Genomic DNA, 16,099 nt, shown 5'->3' with positions numbered 1-16,099 from the left:
TAATTACTATTACAAGTCTGCCAAATAAGAAAGGGAGCATTGTTGAGATTTCTATGGAGCTAACAACTTACCTGATTTTTTTTTAGATTATTTTTATTTATTCATTTTAAAGGAGAGAGAGAGAGAGAGAGAGAGAGAGAGAGAGAGAGAGAGAGAGAAGAGGGGGAGGAGCAGGAAGCTTCAACTCCCATATGTGCCTTGACCAGGGAAACCAGGGTTTTGAACTGGCGACCTCAGAATTCCAGGTCGATGCTTTATCCACTGCACCACCACAGGTCAGGCCCCTGATGTTTTTTTTTTTTTTTTTAAGTGAGAGGAGGGGAGATAAAGAGACAGACTCCCGAATGCGCCCCAACCGGGATCCACCGGGGAGTTGAGCCACTGGCTGTGGGAAGAGAAAAGGGAGAGGAGGGGGAGGGGGAGGAGGACAGGAGAGAAGCAGATGGTCACTTCTCATGTGTGCCCTGACCAGGGATCAAACCTGAGAGATCTGCATGCTGGGCTAACATTCTATCCACTGAGCACACTGGCCAGGGCCAACTCACCTGCTTTCTAACTACTGCATTTCCTGGAAGAAACTCAGGCATGAGTGGAGATGCTGGTGCCGCCAATGACGGCTTAGTGTGGAGTGGAACTGCATTCTTGGCCATGACATTTCTGTTCCTGGAACCCTCCCTGGAAGAATATGATGATGCAAATCTTTTCATATCCTAATTGGGAATTGATGTCCAATGAAAGGGGACGGATATATGTAAAAATGATAACTAAAATAAATCTACCTGAATGATAATAAAAGCACAACATAGCAAAATGTGTGGGAAACAGCTAAAGTAGTCCTTAGCTTAGAATGAAAATTTCTAAGTTTGAATATATATTAAAGAAGCAAGGCTTAAACTTCTTTGATCTTACTTATTTATTTTTATTGATTTTAGAGAGGAAAGGAAAGAGACAGACAGATAGACAGGAACATCAATCTGTTTCCGTATGTGCCCTGACCAGGGATTGAACCAGCAACCTCTGCCATTTGAGACGATGCTCTAACCACCCTAGCTATCCAGCCAGAGCAAAGTTCTTGACCTTAATATTTCCCTCATGAAGCTAAAAAAAGAGAAACAAATTAAACTCAAAGTAGAAGAAAATAATTAAAAAAATAAGAGCAAAAATCAATGAAATAGAAAACACAAGCATTAACAAAGTTAACAAGAAAAAAGCTAGTTCTTTGAAAAGTTTGATAAAATAAACTTTGTTGTAAATCAATGAACAAATAAAAAGGCAAATTCAGATTGCAAGTGTTGGGCAGATAAAATGTATTATGCTCACTTTGTTAAAGATGGCGCTGCCCACACAGAAGCTGTCGCCCAGGTGATATTAATGTGTGTTAGGGGCGGGCTGTGGGCAGGCAGAATCTTTGTAGCCTGGGGCTTGGTTTTAGGATTAAGCTTTTCTCACCCTTTTTGATGTGGGGTGGTACAATCCCATCATGCCTCAGATAAGTGACTTTGTATTAGAGACTTCCCTATTTTGTATATTGGATTAAAGGTTTTTGATTTTTACACGATAAAATGGGGGCAGAATGGGAGCTTGCTTTCTTGGTTCCTGAGATTCACATTAAAGGAGACAGGAGAGAGCAGAGAGAGGCCACGTGGAGGAGGCCAGGAAAAGCAGCCAAGATGGCGGAGTGTTGAGTGACAGGCCAGTTTGTGCAGAGTTTGTGCAGGGAGAAGGAAGGAGATGGGGAACAGAGGTGAATAAGTCTGGTGAGCTAGAAACCTTTGATTCTAGGAAACTCAGATAAGTCAGTAGCTTTGTGAGCCCTGAATGTGAGTGGGTTTTGGAGCCCAGTGTGTGTTTTACTTGCCCGCTGGGTGCAAGCTAGAATTAAAGATGATGGCCCACCAGTTTTTGGCTCCGTTGTTTCTTTACTGACTGTCCGAATCCAGTGCGAACTTGCATGAGCCAGGCTGCTGTGATGGTGGCCCTGGCTACTGGCTTTACAGCAAATATCAGGGATGAGGGCAGGAGCTTATTAAAGATCTTCAACACATTCAAGGAATACCAAAGGAATATTATGAAGAACTTTATGGTAACAAAACTGACAAATTGAATAATGTGCACTAATTTCTTGAATGACAAAAATTGCCAAAACTGATATGAAAAGACACAGAAAACTTTTATGAAACTAAATTTATAATACAAATTGAATGTGTAATAAAAATGTTCCCCTGCAAAGAAGTTTTCAGATCACTGGTCCTTGTTGATGAAATTGATTCAAATAGTTCAGGTGTACAACATATTGATTTGAACATGTAGGCTGCAATGACTGCTATTGTAGCATTAACTAACTTCTCTATTGAATCACAAAATTATTTCTTTTTTGTTAAAATTTACTTACTAAATTTAATGCAGTACCATTGATAAATTAGGGTACATATGTTGAGAGAAAACATCTCTAGATTATTTTGACATTTGATTGTGCTGTGTACCCCTCCCCTAAAGTTAAATTGTCTTCTGTCACCTTCTATCTGGTTTTCTTGTGCCCCTCTCCTCCCCCAACACCTCTCTCCTTCTTCACCCCATCCCCCCTCCCCCCACCCCCCACCCTGTTGCCATCCCATTCTTGTTCATGTCTCTGAGTCTCATTTTTATGTCCCTTCTATGTATGGATTCATATAGTTCTTAGTTTTTTTCTGATTTACTTATTTCACTCCGTATAATGTTATCAAGGTCCATCCATGTTATTGTAAAGGATCCGATGTCATCATTTCTTATGGCTGAGTAGTATTCCATAGTATATATGTACCAAAGCTTTTTAATCCACTCGTCCTCTGACAGACACTTGGGCTGTTTCCAGATCTTTGCTATTGTGAACAATGCTGCCACAAACATGGTGGTGCATTTCTCCTTTTGGAGCCATTCTATGGTGTCCTTGGGGTATATTCCTAAAAGTGGGATGGCTGGGTCAAAAAGCAGTTCGATTTTCAGTTTTCTGAGGAATCTCCATACTGTTTTCCACAGTGGCTGCACCAGTCTGCATTCCCCCCAGCAGTGCAGGAGGGTTCCCTTTTCTCCACATCCTCGCCAGCACTTATTCTGTGTTGTTTTGTTGATGAGCGCCATTCTGGCTGGTGTGAGGTGATATCTCATTGTGGTTTTAATTTGCATTTCTCTAATGATTAGTGATGTTGAGCATTTTTTCATATGCCTATTGGCCATCTGTATGTCCTCTTTGGAGAAGTGTCTATTCATCTCTTTTGCCCATTTTTGGATTGAGTTGTTTGTCTTCCTGGTGTTGAGATTTACAAATTCTTTATAAATTTTGGTTATTAACCCCTTATCAGACGTATTGTCAAATATATTCTCCCATTGTGTAGTTTATCTTTTTATTCTGTTCTTGTTGACTTTAGCTGTGCAAAAGCTTTTTAGTTTGATATAGTCCCATTTGTTTATCCTGTCTTTTATTTCACTTCCCCGTGGAGATAAATCAGCAAATATATTGCTCTGAGTGATGTCGGATAGCTTACTGCCTATGTTTTCTTCTAAGATGCTTATGGTTTCACGGCCTACATTTAAGTCTTTTACCCATTTTGAGTTTATTTTTGTGAGTGGTGTAAGCTGGTGATCTAGTTTCATTTTTTTGCAGGTAGCTGTCCAATTTTCCCAACACCATTTGTTAAAGAGGCTCTTTTTACTCCATTGTATTTCCTTACCTCCTTTGTCAAATATCAGTTGTCCATAGAACTGTGGGTTTATTTCTGGGTTCTCTGTTCTGTTCCATTGATCTATATGCCTGTTCTTATGCCAGTATCAGGCTGTTTTGAGTACAATGGCCTTATAATATACCTTGATATCAGGAAGTGTGATACCTCAGACTTTCTTCTTCTTTTTTAAGATTGCTGAGGCTATTCATGTTCTCTTTCGGTTCCATATAAATTTTTGTAATATGTGGTCTATATCTTTGAAGTATGTCATTGGTATTTTAATTGGTATTGCATTGAATTTATAGATTGCTTTGGGTAAAATAGATATTTTAATGATGTTTATTCTTCCTAACCATGAGCACGGTATATGCTTCCACTTATTTGTATCTTCCTTGATTTCTTTTATCAATGCTTTGTAATTTTCCGAGTACAAGTCTTTAGTCTCCTTGGTTAAGTTTACTCCTAGGTACTTTATTTTGTTGGTTGTAATAGTGAAGGGGATTGTTTCCTTAATTTCTCTTTCTGACTGTTCATTGTTGGTGTATAAAAATGCCTCTGATTTCTGAGTATTGATTTTATATCCTGCCGCTTTGCTGAATTCATTTATCAGGTCCAGTAGCTTTTTGACTGAGACTTTAGGGTTTTCTATATACAATATCATATCATCTGCAAATAATGATAGTTTTACTTCTTCTTTTCCAACTTGAATGCCTTTTATTTCTTCTTCTTGTCTGATTGCTGTGGCTAGGACTTCCAGGACTATGTTAAATAAGAACGGTGAAAGGGAGCACCCCTGCCTTGTTCTTGATCTTAAGTGGATTGCTTTTAATTTTTGCCCATTGAGTATGATTTTGGCTGTGGGTTTCTCATAGATGGCTTTTTATCATGTTGAGGTATGTTCCCTGTATTCCCACTTTGCTGAGAGTTTTGATCATGAATGGGTGCTGGATTTTATCAAATGCTTTTTCTGCATCTATTGAAATTATCATGTGGTTTTTCTCCTTCTTTTTGTTTATGTGATGAATCACATTGATTGATTTACGAATATTGTACCAGCCTTGCCTCCCCAGAATAAATCCCACTTGATCGTGTTCTATGATTTTTTCCATATATTGTTGGATCCGGTTTGCTAATATTTTGTTCAGGATTTTAGCATCTATATTCATCAGGGATATTGGCCTATAATTTTCTTTCTTTGTGTTGTCTTTGCCTGGTTTTGGAATCAGAATTATGCTCGCCTCATAAAAGGAGCTTGGAAGTCTTCCTTCCTCTTGAATTTTTTGAAATAGTTTGATAAGGATAGGAGTTAGTTCTTCTTTGAATATTTGGTAGAATTCCGTTGTGAAGCCATCGGGCCCCGGACTTTTATTTGTTGGGAGTTTTTTGATAACTGTTTCGATCTCATTTGTTGTAATCGGTCTGTTTTGGTTTTCTGATTCTTCCAGATTGATTTTCGGAAGATTGTATGTTTCAAGGAATTTGTCCATTTCATCTATGTTGTCTAGTTTTTGGCACACAGTTCTTCATAGTATTTTCTTATAATATTTTGTATTTCTGTTGTGTCAGTTGTTATTTCTCCACTCTCATTTCTAATTTTATTTGAGTCCTCTCTCTCTTTTTCTTGGTGAGTCGAGTTAAAGGTTCATCAATCTTGTTTACCTTTTCAAAGAACCAGCTCCTAGTTTCATTGATCCTCTGTATTGTTTCTTTAGCCTCTATGTCATTTATTTCTGCTGTGACCTTTATTATTTCCTTCCTTCTACTACATTTGGGATTTACTTGCTGTTCTTTTTCTAATTCTTTTAGATGCAGGATTAAGTTGTTTATTTGAGCTTTTTCTAGCTTCTGAAAGTGTGCCTGTAGTGCTATGAACTTCCCTCTCAGTACTGCTTTTGCTGTGTCCCATAAATTTTGAGTTGTTGTATGCTTATTGTCATTCGTTTCTAGGAATTTTTTTTATTTCTTCTTTGATCTCATTCTTAATCCATTCATTATTTAACAACCTGCTATTTAGTTTCCATGTGCTTGAGAATTTTTGAGCTTTTCTGTTGTGGTTCATTTCTAGTTTCATGCCATTGTGATTGGAGAAAGTGCTTGATATGATTTCAGTCTTCTTAAATTTGTTGAGAGCACTTTTGTGCCCTAACATGTGGTCTATCCTAGAGAATGTACCATGAGCACTTGAAAAGAATGTATATTCTGCTGCTTTAGGGTGAAAGGTTCTGAAGATATCTATTAAATCAAGTTGATCTAGTGTTTCCAATAAGTCTGCTGTTTCTTTGTTAATTTTCTTTCTTGAGGATCTATCTAGTGATGTTCGTGGGGTATTGAAATCTCCTACTATTATAGTATTGCTGTTGATCTCGCCCTTTAAATCCATCAAAGTCTGCTTTATATATTTGGGTGCTACTATATTAGGTCCATAGATATTTATAATAGTTATATCTTCCTGTTGGATTACTCCCTTTATCATTATGTAGTGGCCTTCTTTATCTCTTACTATATCCTTTGTTTTAAAGTCCAATTTGTCCGATATAAGTATTGCTACTCCAGCTTTTTTTTCATTTCCATTTGCATGAAATGTTTTTTTCCTTCCTTTTACCATCAATCTATGTGTATCTTTTGTTCTAAGGTGTGTCTCTTGTAGACAGCATATGTATGGGTCCTGTTTTCTTATCCACGCAGCTACCCTATGTCTTTTGATTGGATCATTTAATCCATGTACATTTAAGGTTATTATTGATATGAAGTTGTTTATTGCCATTTTCTTCTTTAAAGGTGTATTCCTTTTTTTTATATTCTTTTCCCGCTTTGATCTGTTTACAACAGGCCCCTGAACATTTCCTGCAGCTTTGGTTTAGTTGTAATGAATTCCTTGAGTTGTTTTTTGTCTGGGAAGCTTTTTATTTCTCCATCGATTTTAAACGATAGCCTTGCTGGATAAAGTAGTCTTGGTTGTAGGTTCTTGTTCTGAATTACCTTGAATATTTCTTGCCATTCCCTTCTGGCCTCAAGTGTTTCTGTTGAGAAGTTGGATGTCATCCTTATGGGGGCTTCTTTGTAGGTGATAGCTTTTTTTCCTTTAGTAGCTTTTAATATTTTCTCTTTATCACTTAGCTTTGGTATTTTAATTATGATGTGTCTTGGTGTAGGTTTCTTTGGGTTTCTCTTTAATGGAGTCCTCTGTGCTTCTTGGACTTGTGAGAGTTTCTCTTGCATTAATTTAGGGAAGTTTTCAGCTATGATATGATTGAACAAAGTCTCTATCTCTTGTTCTTTTTCTTCTTCTTCAGGAACCCCTATGATGCGGATGTTATTTCTCTTCATGTTGTCACAGAGCTCTGTAAGAGTTTCCTCTGACTTTTTGAGTCCCTTTTCTCTTTTCTTCTCTGCTTTCATGCCTTCATTCCAGTTGTCCTCCAACTCGCTGATTCAATCCTCAGCTCTATCTATCCTGTTTTTAATTCCTTCCATTGTGGTCTTTATTTCTGATATTGTATTTGTCATCTCCGACTGATTCTTTTTATACTTGCTATTTCTTTATTTAGGTGTTCATAATGACCATCCATTGTTGTTCTAAGATCCCTAAGCATCCTTACAATCATTATTTTGAACTCTGCATCTGGAAGTTTGATTATTTCCATATCACTCAGTTCATCTTTTGAAGGTATCTCTTGTGGTTTCATTTGGATTGCACTTCTTTGTTTTTTCATTGTCTGTTTTTGGGTTTTTTATTTGTAGAGTTGGTTGAGTCTAGGCTTGGTGTTGTCTGCCTCCAGTTTTCAGTTATTTCTAGGTCTTCTTGGGTTGGTATCAGCTGTTATCTGTAATCCACTTTCGGATTTGGGCAGCTTTGAAGTCTTGATTTGTTTATTTTCTTAACAGGTGATAGTCTTTTTACTGATCTCAGCAGGGGGCTTCCTTGAAACTGTATCCAGGAATGCAGTGGGTGTAACCTGAGATTCTGAAGGCCTCTTTAGCCAATTAATTTCTTTGGGGGCAGGGTGTTTCTCAGCTTCAGTAGGGGGAGGTGTATCTCAGATCTCCATGGAGACCTGAGTTACTGCCCCTCCTCCCACTTCTTGTTTTCAGTTGTGTCTTGTTGCGCTGATTGGAGCTGGATAGATGTCTGGAGATCTCTGATCTGGAAGCAATTCGGCTCTGTTTTGTGAAAGGTTCAGTCCCTCCCCCAGCTATGGCCGCCTCCAGCATGGATGAGTCAGCTTTTTTAGTTCATCTCCTGCATTCCTAGCCCCTCACAGTCTGTTCCTCTCCCTGTCCTTTCCACTTGGGAGATAAGCTGGTCTTTTCAACACACTGCACTCTCTGGTTGCCAGGCAAGTGGCTGTGAGCAGTAGTTTCTGCCCTTTTCCCTTGTGTGAGATTCCCTCTGGGCTCTCAGCCTCACTCTCCCCCTCCGTTCCTTAAGCAGAGGAGATTCAGGTGCTCCCTACCAGGTTTTTTGTGGCTTCTTCTTTGCTCCTTGGTTTTTGAGAGCTGTTCTTGTAGTTCAGAGTTGGTTTTTCATGCTGATTTTTCCTAAATTGATTTGTATTCCATTTTGGTGGTGAGAGTTGGACGTCTGTGCGTCTGCCTACTCCACTGCCATCTTTTCAGTCTCCAACTACATCTTATTCTTGAAGAGAACATCCAAGCAGTGAACTCCCTTGTTACGGGTGCTTACGATAGCTCAATACTGGCGGAGGGGTGCATTCCCTTGGTCCCCTCGCACTGCCTCACAGAGTGGTTTCCAAAATTATTTCTTTTAAGTGGTGGGAACAATTAAAGTCTAGTTTCTTAGCAAGTTTATATTTATAATACAGTTTTGTTGTCTGTAATCTTTGTACTGTGTATTAGATTTCCAGGTATGTACCCTTAAAGAACACGTCTTGCATTGTTCCACTTCCCAGTTCTTGGTAACCTCCATCCCACTCTCTGTTATTCTGAGTTCAGGTTTTTTTTGTTTGTTTCCAGATATAAGTGATATTATACAGTATTTTTCTTTCTGTGACTGACTTACCTCACTTAGCATAAAGTACTCAAGGTCCATCCATGTAGTCACAGATGTCAAGATTTCCTTTATTCTCGTGGCTGAATAGCATTGTATATGCATACCACATCTTTTTTACCCATTCACCTATTGATCAACACTTAGGTTGATTCTTTTAATACTAATTATGCTGGTTTTCAATGGCGCCAAATCAAAGCACTAATTCAACCAATTAACATTCAATTTTTAGTGCCAACTTTAATCTCTGTCCATATAGGTTGTGCTGGCTGAAGTATGCTGGGACTAAAAAGCTGTGATAAGTACCAAATTGTCTTCAGCTCATGTCTCATAAGGCCAAGTTCAGTATGTTATCTGGCCTGAGCTCATATCTGAAGGATCTGAGGAAGCATCTGCTTTTAAGTTCATTCAGATTGTTGGCTGAATGCAGTTCCTTGTGGTTGTATGGCTGAGGTCCTTATTTCTTTTCTAGCTTCTGACAGGGAGTCTGTCAACTCTGCTCATCATGTTGCTCCCTCCATCTTCAAACCAGTGACTTTAGTTTCTGTTGCATCTCTTTGTCTTTAGCCAGAGAAAGTACTCTGCTTTTAAGAGTTCACGTGATTAGATTGGGCCCACCTGGACAATCCAGGAAAATCCTTTGTTAAATTCTGCAATGTGAACTATATCCAGGAAGTTCCTTTTGCTATGTATCATAACAATCAGAGGATCCAGAAATTATGGTTTGGACATTGGGGAGTGGGGACATCACTACTTTCTGGAAATGATGGAAAATGAAGCCGGCAAGAGAACTTGTGGTCAAATTGTGAAACATAAATGAGGTCTGTAAGTCACTCTTTAGACAAGGCAGTACTGTATCACTGAAGGATTTTGATCTCTAAAATAATTGCATAGCAGTTGGGCTGAAAAAAACTGGAGTAAGGGACCCAGCTAAAAAATTATTGCATTATTTGTGTTAGAAACAAGGATGACTTGGACCGTTTCATGTGAAGGGTCAGGGCCTTGTTTTCTTTCTACTTGGTACATTTACCACCTGGAACTCTTACTCAAGCTTCAATCTCACAGTCAATGTCATTTCTTTACAGAGCACTCCTAGGTAACCCCTCTCCGATTCCTCATAACAGCCCTCTCTGCTCTCTATGACCATTACTTATTTAATTGTCTATCCTCCCTTTTTCTCTCTTAGGTCTGTGAAAACAGGTATTGTTTGTGACTCATTCACTTGTCTATAACTGGCACTCAATAATATATATTGAATGAAAGTTTTTGAGTAATTTGACTCCTAGCTTGGGCATATGGTAGAGAGCTAAGTTATGACCTGAGGCAGGAAATATACTCATTATGCTTAATCTCTCCTCCAACAGTTAACGTTGAGTTTGACTTAATTGCACTGCCTAAATACTTCTGAACTTTGTACACACTTTAAAACCAACTGGGGGCCCTGGCCAGTTGGCTCAGTGGTAGAGCATCAGCCTGGCGTGCGGGAGTCCCGGGTTCGATTCCCGGCCAGGGCACACAGGAGAAGCACCCATCTGCTTCTCCACCCCTCCCCCTCTCCTTCCTCTCTGTCTCTCTCTTCCCCTCCCGCAGCGAGGCTCCATTGGAGCAAGGATGGCCCGAGTGCTGGGGATGGCTCCTTGGCCTCTGCCCCAGGTGCTAGAGTGGCTCTGGTCACGACAGAGCGATGCTCCGGAGGGGCAGAGCATCGCCCCCTGGTGGGCAGAGCATCGCCCCCTGGAGGGCGTGCCGGGTGGATCCCAGTCGGGCGCATGCGGGAGTCTGTCTGACTGTCTCTCCCCATTTCCAGCTTCAGAAAAATACAAAAAGAAAAAATAAAAAAAATTAAAAAAAATAAAGAAATATATATGTGGCCTGACCAGGCGGTGGCGCAGTGGATAGAGCCTCAGACTGGGATGCGGAGGACCCAGGTTCGAGACCCCAGCATCGCCAGCTTGAGCACGGGCTCATCTGGTTTGAGCAAAGCTCACCAGCTTGGACCGAAGGTCCCTGGCTCAAGCAAGGGGTTACTAGGTCTGTTGTAGCCCCACGGTCAAGGCACATATGAGAAAGCAATAAAAACAAAACAAAACAAAACAAAAAAAACAACTGGGAACTATATTTCCCAAGTGATAATATTAACATTTATTATGTCCATATTTTTTTCGTCTACCATGTTTGCTTTAATCCAGTTGTCTTATGAGATGTGTGTGTGTGTATGTGTGTGTATGCACACATGCGTGTATGGGTAAGGCTGTTGTGTTTGTAAACATGCAATAAAGATTGGTACACCTTAATGAGGAGTTTGGCAATAGAACTCAACCATTTAAATATTTCTAATAATAAGATCTGACTTGTAAGGGTTAACTCATGATAGTATAGTGTTTATAACCTCTTTAAGGTTTAATTTAGTAATAGGTGTTCAGGTAGCATTCCTGAGCTGACAGTACCTAAGGAAAGATCTCACTTTGTCATTATTAAATATGGGTCTGACCAACTAGCAAAGAGAATAACAATCAAAGAATGTACTGATTTCCATTAGCCAGTTTAAGATATTACCATCATTAGTTCTAAGGCTTCAAATCACTTCAGAAGGTTTGTCCTTTTCTAACAACTTCCTTGTAACTCCTGTCAGTTTGCCGCCTTATTAACAAAGTTTGGCTTTTATTTTTTATTTTTTAAATTGTAAGAGCAACTGTGTAAGTGCTTTATAAAATAATATTGTCAGTTACTGATGTTTTACAGAAATGCACACTGGGTGGTATAATTATTTAAAGTTTATTATGTGCTGAACAGAACTCCCTTTTAATAAGCATTTCAGAAATTGAATAGACTGAAGTTCAAAGGACAAACGCTTTTAAACAAAATTATTCATTTCATTTCCCATTTTTGAAATTATTATTTTAAAGCTTTTATGCAAGCTAAAATGGATTTTCTTTGTCTTAATTGGTAATACAATTAACTGCAGCATAATATCTACTGGTTTGAACAATAACACTACACAGTAATGAGGTTTATGCTAATTTTTACCCTTAGACATTAATTTTCCAGATAAAAGCACAAAAAATTTTGCGTTTTCTTTCACTTTAAGTTTATACTAATATTTGTTTACTTTGTTTATGATCCATATTAACTAATTTATGAGTCCATTATAATCAATATAAAAACAATATAATTTTTACATTTCTTCCACTGAATTTTACTTTATTTTATGAGCAGCATGGCAATACTGAGAAGGCAGTGATTTTAAGTAAGCTCTATGTCTGCCTTATGGAAAGAAGATACTTAGCATATGTGTTAGGATGGACTATTTTTCTCTTTGGAAATATATGCATCTTAGGTGGAGTTTGAGGTAATATTAGAAAAGCATGAAAAGCTTGACCAGACGGTGGTGCAGTGGATAGAGTGTCTACTTGGGATGCTAAGGACTCAGGTTCAAAACCCCTAGGTCGCCAGCTTGAGTGTGGGGTCACCAGCTTGAACATGGGATTATAGACATGACCCCATGGTAACTGGCTTGAGCCCAATGGTTACTGGCTTGAAGCCCAAGGTCGCTGGCTTGAGCAAGCAGTCACCCACTCAACTGGAGCCTTCCAGTCAAGGCATATATTAGAAGCAATCAATGAACAACTAAAGCGCCACAACTATGAGTCTTTCTCTCTCAACTTTACTAAAAAATAAAAAGAAAAAAAGAACAAGAAAAGAAAGAAAGAAAGAAAGAAAGAAAGAAAGAAAGAAAGAAAGAAAGAAAGAAAAAGGAAAAGGAAAAGGAAAAGGAAAAGGAAAAGGAAAAGGAAAAGAAAATCATGAAGGTAGAGGAAGCCAGCAATACAGTCTTGGAGTTTGAGTATCTATAAAAGGAATGAATAAGCCACATTAATGCTAGGTTTTCCCTGCATTTACTTTTATATTGAAAAATGGGAAATCTCACTTTAAAACATGCTAGTAACTCCTGGAAACTGCTTGAAATTTTAACTCAAGTGAGTTAAACAATCATACAGGCATCACTGAGTATTGATGGGATGGTACTCAATGGCAAACTGCAATTAAAGGCAATAATCTGTTCAAACAACTATTTAACAACAGAAAGAGCATGAGCTACTGCAAAGATAACGGAACGGGGAAAGCCTTCATGAATCTAGAGGCAGAAGCATGTTGAGGAAAAATAACAAAATAACCATTGGAATCACCTATGACCTATTTTCTATTTGGCCAAATGGAGGACATGGATGATACTTTCTAATAGTTACCTCACAACTGGAATAATGACAAAGAAATTTTCAATGGAGACCTCAACTTCAAAAAGTATAGCTAATGTCTCAGTGTTATGAAAGCAGAGGAGACAATGAATTCCTGTCAGACTGAACAATTTTACCTACTAGCACCTGAGGAAGTAATGAAGAGAAAGAGTGTGAAATCAGGATTCCACAACAGGCATTGCTTGTAAGGTATTTTGATTTCAGCAAGACAGAGTAAAAATGACCTCTGATTCTTTTGTGCAATAACTGCTAAAATGGAGATGTGGCCTGACCAGGCAGTGGCACAGTGGATAGAGCATCGAACTGGGATGCAGAGACAGGTTCGAAATTTGAGGTCGCCATCTTGAGCACAGGCTCATCTGGTTTGAGCGTAGCTCCCCAGCTTGAACCTAAGGTCGCTGGCTTGAGCAAGGGGTCACTCAGTCTGATATAGACCCCCAGTCAAGGCACATATGAGAAATCAATCATTGAACAACTAAGGAGCCGCAACGAAGAATTGATGTTTCTCATCTCTCTCCCTTCCTGTCTGTCTGTCCCTATCTGTCCCTCTCTCAGACTCTCTGTCTCTCACAAAAATAAATAAATAAAAATAATAAATAAAATGGAGATGTGGATGACAATGAAAAGGTAGGTTTGTATTAATAAGTTTTTTTTTTTTTTAAGTGAGATGAGGAAAGGCAGAGACAGCCTCCTGCATACGCCCCAACCGGGATGCACTCAGCAAGCCGCGTAGGGGGCGATGCTCTGCCCATCTGGGGCCTTTGCTTGGTTGCAGTAGGAGCCATTTTTCAGCGCCTGAGGTAGAGGTCATGGAGCCCATCCTCAGCGCCTGGGGCCAACTTGCTCCAATCAAGCCATGGTTGCAGGAGAAGAGAGAGAGAGAGAGAGAGAGAGAGAGAGAGAGAGAGAGAAGTGAGAGGGGGAGGGGTGGAGAAGCATATGGGCGCTTCTCCTGTGTGCCCTGGCGTGGAATCGAACCTTGGACATCTACCATTGAGCCAACTGGCCAGGGCCTGTTTACATTTTGAGACCAACCTTCCAAAGTGCCTCACCTGGAAGGCTGAATAGATTCTTTTTAGTACTAGAGTTGTCTACCCCCTTCTTTATTCTACTTTGATGTTTCAGGTGATTACAATGTATTATATTCAAATGTATGAGAAGGTCTAAGGCATAATGGTTAGGATCGCAGGTTTTGGCGTCCAAATGGAACTGAGTTTGAATTACTAATCTGTCATGCACTGTTTGTTTTACCTTGAATAATCACTACATCTCTCCAATCTTTGGTTTCCTAATTTGTAAATTGGGGAAATAATACTTAAGTTATAAGGGAGTTTAAAGAATTAAACAAGAAGCCTGACAGGTGGTGGTACATGGATAGAGCATTGGCCTGGGAATACAGAGGACCCAAGTTTTAAGCCCCAAGGTTGCCTGCTTGAATACAAGCTCACCAGCTTGAGTGCAAGGTCTCTGGCTTGAGAGTGGGATCATTGACATGACCCCATGGTCACTGGCTTGAGCCCAAAGATTGCTGGCTTGAGAAAGGGGTCACTGGCTCAGCTGGAGCCCCCCAGTCAAGGCACAATATGAGAAAGCAATCTATGAACAACTAAGGTACCACAACTATGAGTTGATGCTTCTCATTTCTCTCCCTTTGTGCCTGTCTGTCCTTATCTGTCCCTCTCTCTGTCGCTGTCACTTCACACACACAAAAAAAATTAAACAAAGAAAATGTATACCAGAGGTAGTATAAGGGTTTAATCCCAGTTTTTTCATTAGTTATTAGAACTTAGACAAACCATTCAAACTTTCAGAATTTTATTTTCTTAATCTACAAATTGAGGGAAATAGTACCTTTTCATGAATTCACAGTGAGAAGTAGAAATAATATAAATAATATAAAGCTCCCAAAACATAGTAGGCTTTCAATAATGTATATGGTTGTCAAATCGAATTTGGTTAGTAATTAGAGCTTTTAAAAAATAAAGTGCGTTGCCTTTTGAAGCCATAAGTTCCTTGCCACTGGAGGTGTATGTAGTAGATGGCACTAAACCAGAGACACATAGAAGGGTTTCTACAGTAGCCTAGAGCTTGGGGGAGGTCACAGCTTCCCAAATGTTCATCCATGGAACAGCTGCTTAATCTTTATCGAGTCTAATTTAATAGGTCTGGCATGAGAACCACCAATTAGGTGACCACTATATTGCCTGCAGCTCAAAGGTTAATAATTCTGTAAATCGGAGTTAAGTTCCTAAGTCATGTACTCATTAATTTCATCAAATGAGCTCCCCACCTGCATCCTTCCTACCCAGGCTTCTATTATTGGCACCCACACATATTATTAAATGGTTCCAATCCATTCAAGAAAAATGATTTTAATTCATCTTCATTTATTTATTTATTCATTCATTAAGTTTAGGTAGAGTCAAGCCGTTATGATATATGCAAGAATCATAATTTCTTGGTGTGTCACAGAATCAGTTGGCATTAAGTTTTTCTGTTATCAAATACAATTACTTTTTACTTAATGTTGTGTTACCATTATCAAAGTTCTTCTGAGACATTTTCTAAAATCTAAATTTGCAGAATTAGAAGTTGCCACAGTAAAACATGACACATCAAGTTTATAAAGTAAAAACACACATATCATGTGACCTTAGGCAAGAACCCTTTTCCACTGCATGTCAACTTCCCCATCTGGAAAATGGGAAGAAGAAAATGGAAATCATTTTATTATTTGTAAAGCATTTTAAATATCTATAAGTGTTATTGTTTACTTTTGTTCTGAATGGTATTCAACTCTTGAATTCATTTATTGTTTTCAAAGACTTAAAATTTTTCATTTTTAAAAGGCTTAAATAGCAAGGAAGTTCAATCCAAAGTAGAAATTTACCTGACCTCGATACTTAATGTATAAGATACATATAAAGGAAATGTAGTTGGGAAATCTGGAGAAAAAGAGAGAAAAGTCATACAAGATTGAATTATTTTGGGAAAAATAAGTTTCTGTTCAACAGTATGGATTCCTCATTGAAAATATTAGAAAGACCTGAAGATTTGAACTCTTCTACTTGGGAACATGTTTCAGAAATGCTTACGTCAGTTTTTATGTTTTTGGGGTCGCATGACTTGTTACAGTT

Source organism: Saccopteryx leptura, chromosome X, assembly GCF_036850995.1.
Source record: "Saccopteryx leptura isolate mSacLep1 chromosome X, mSacLep1_pri_phased_curated, whole genome shotgun sequence".
NCBI lineage: Eukaryota > Metazoa > Chordata > Mammalia > Chiroptera > Emballonuridae > Saccopteryx > Saccopteryx leptura.
This window is presented reverse-complemented; position numbering follows the sequence as displayed.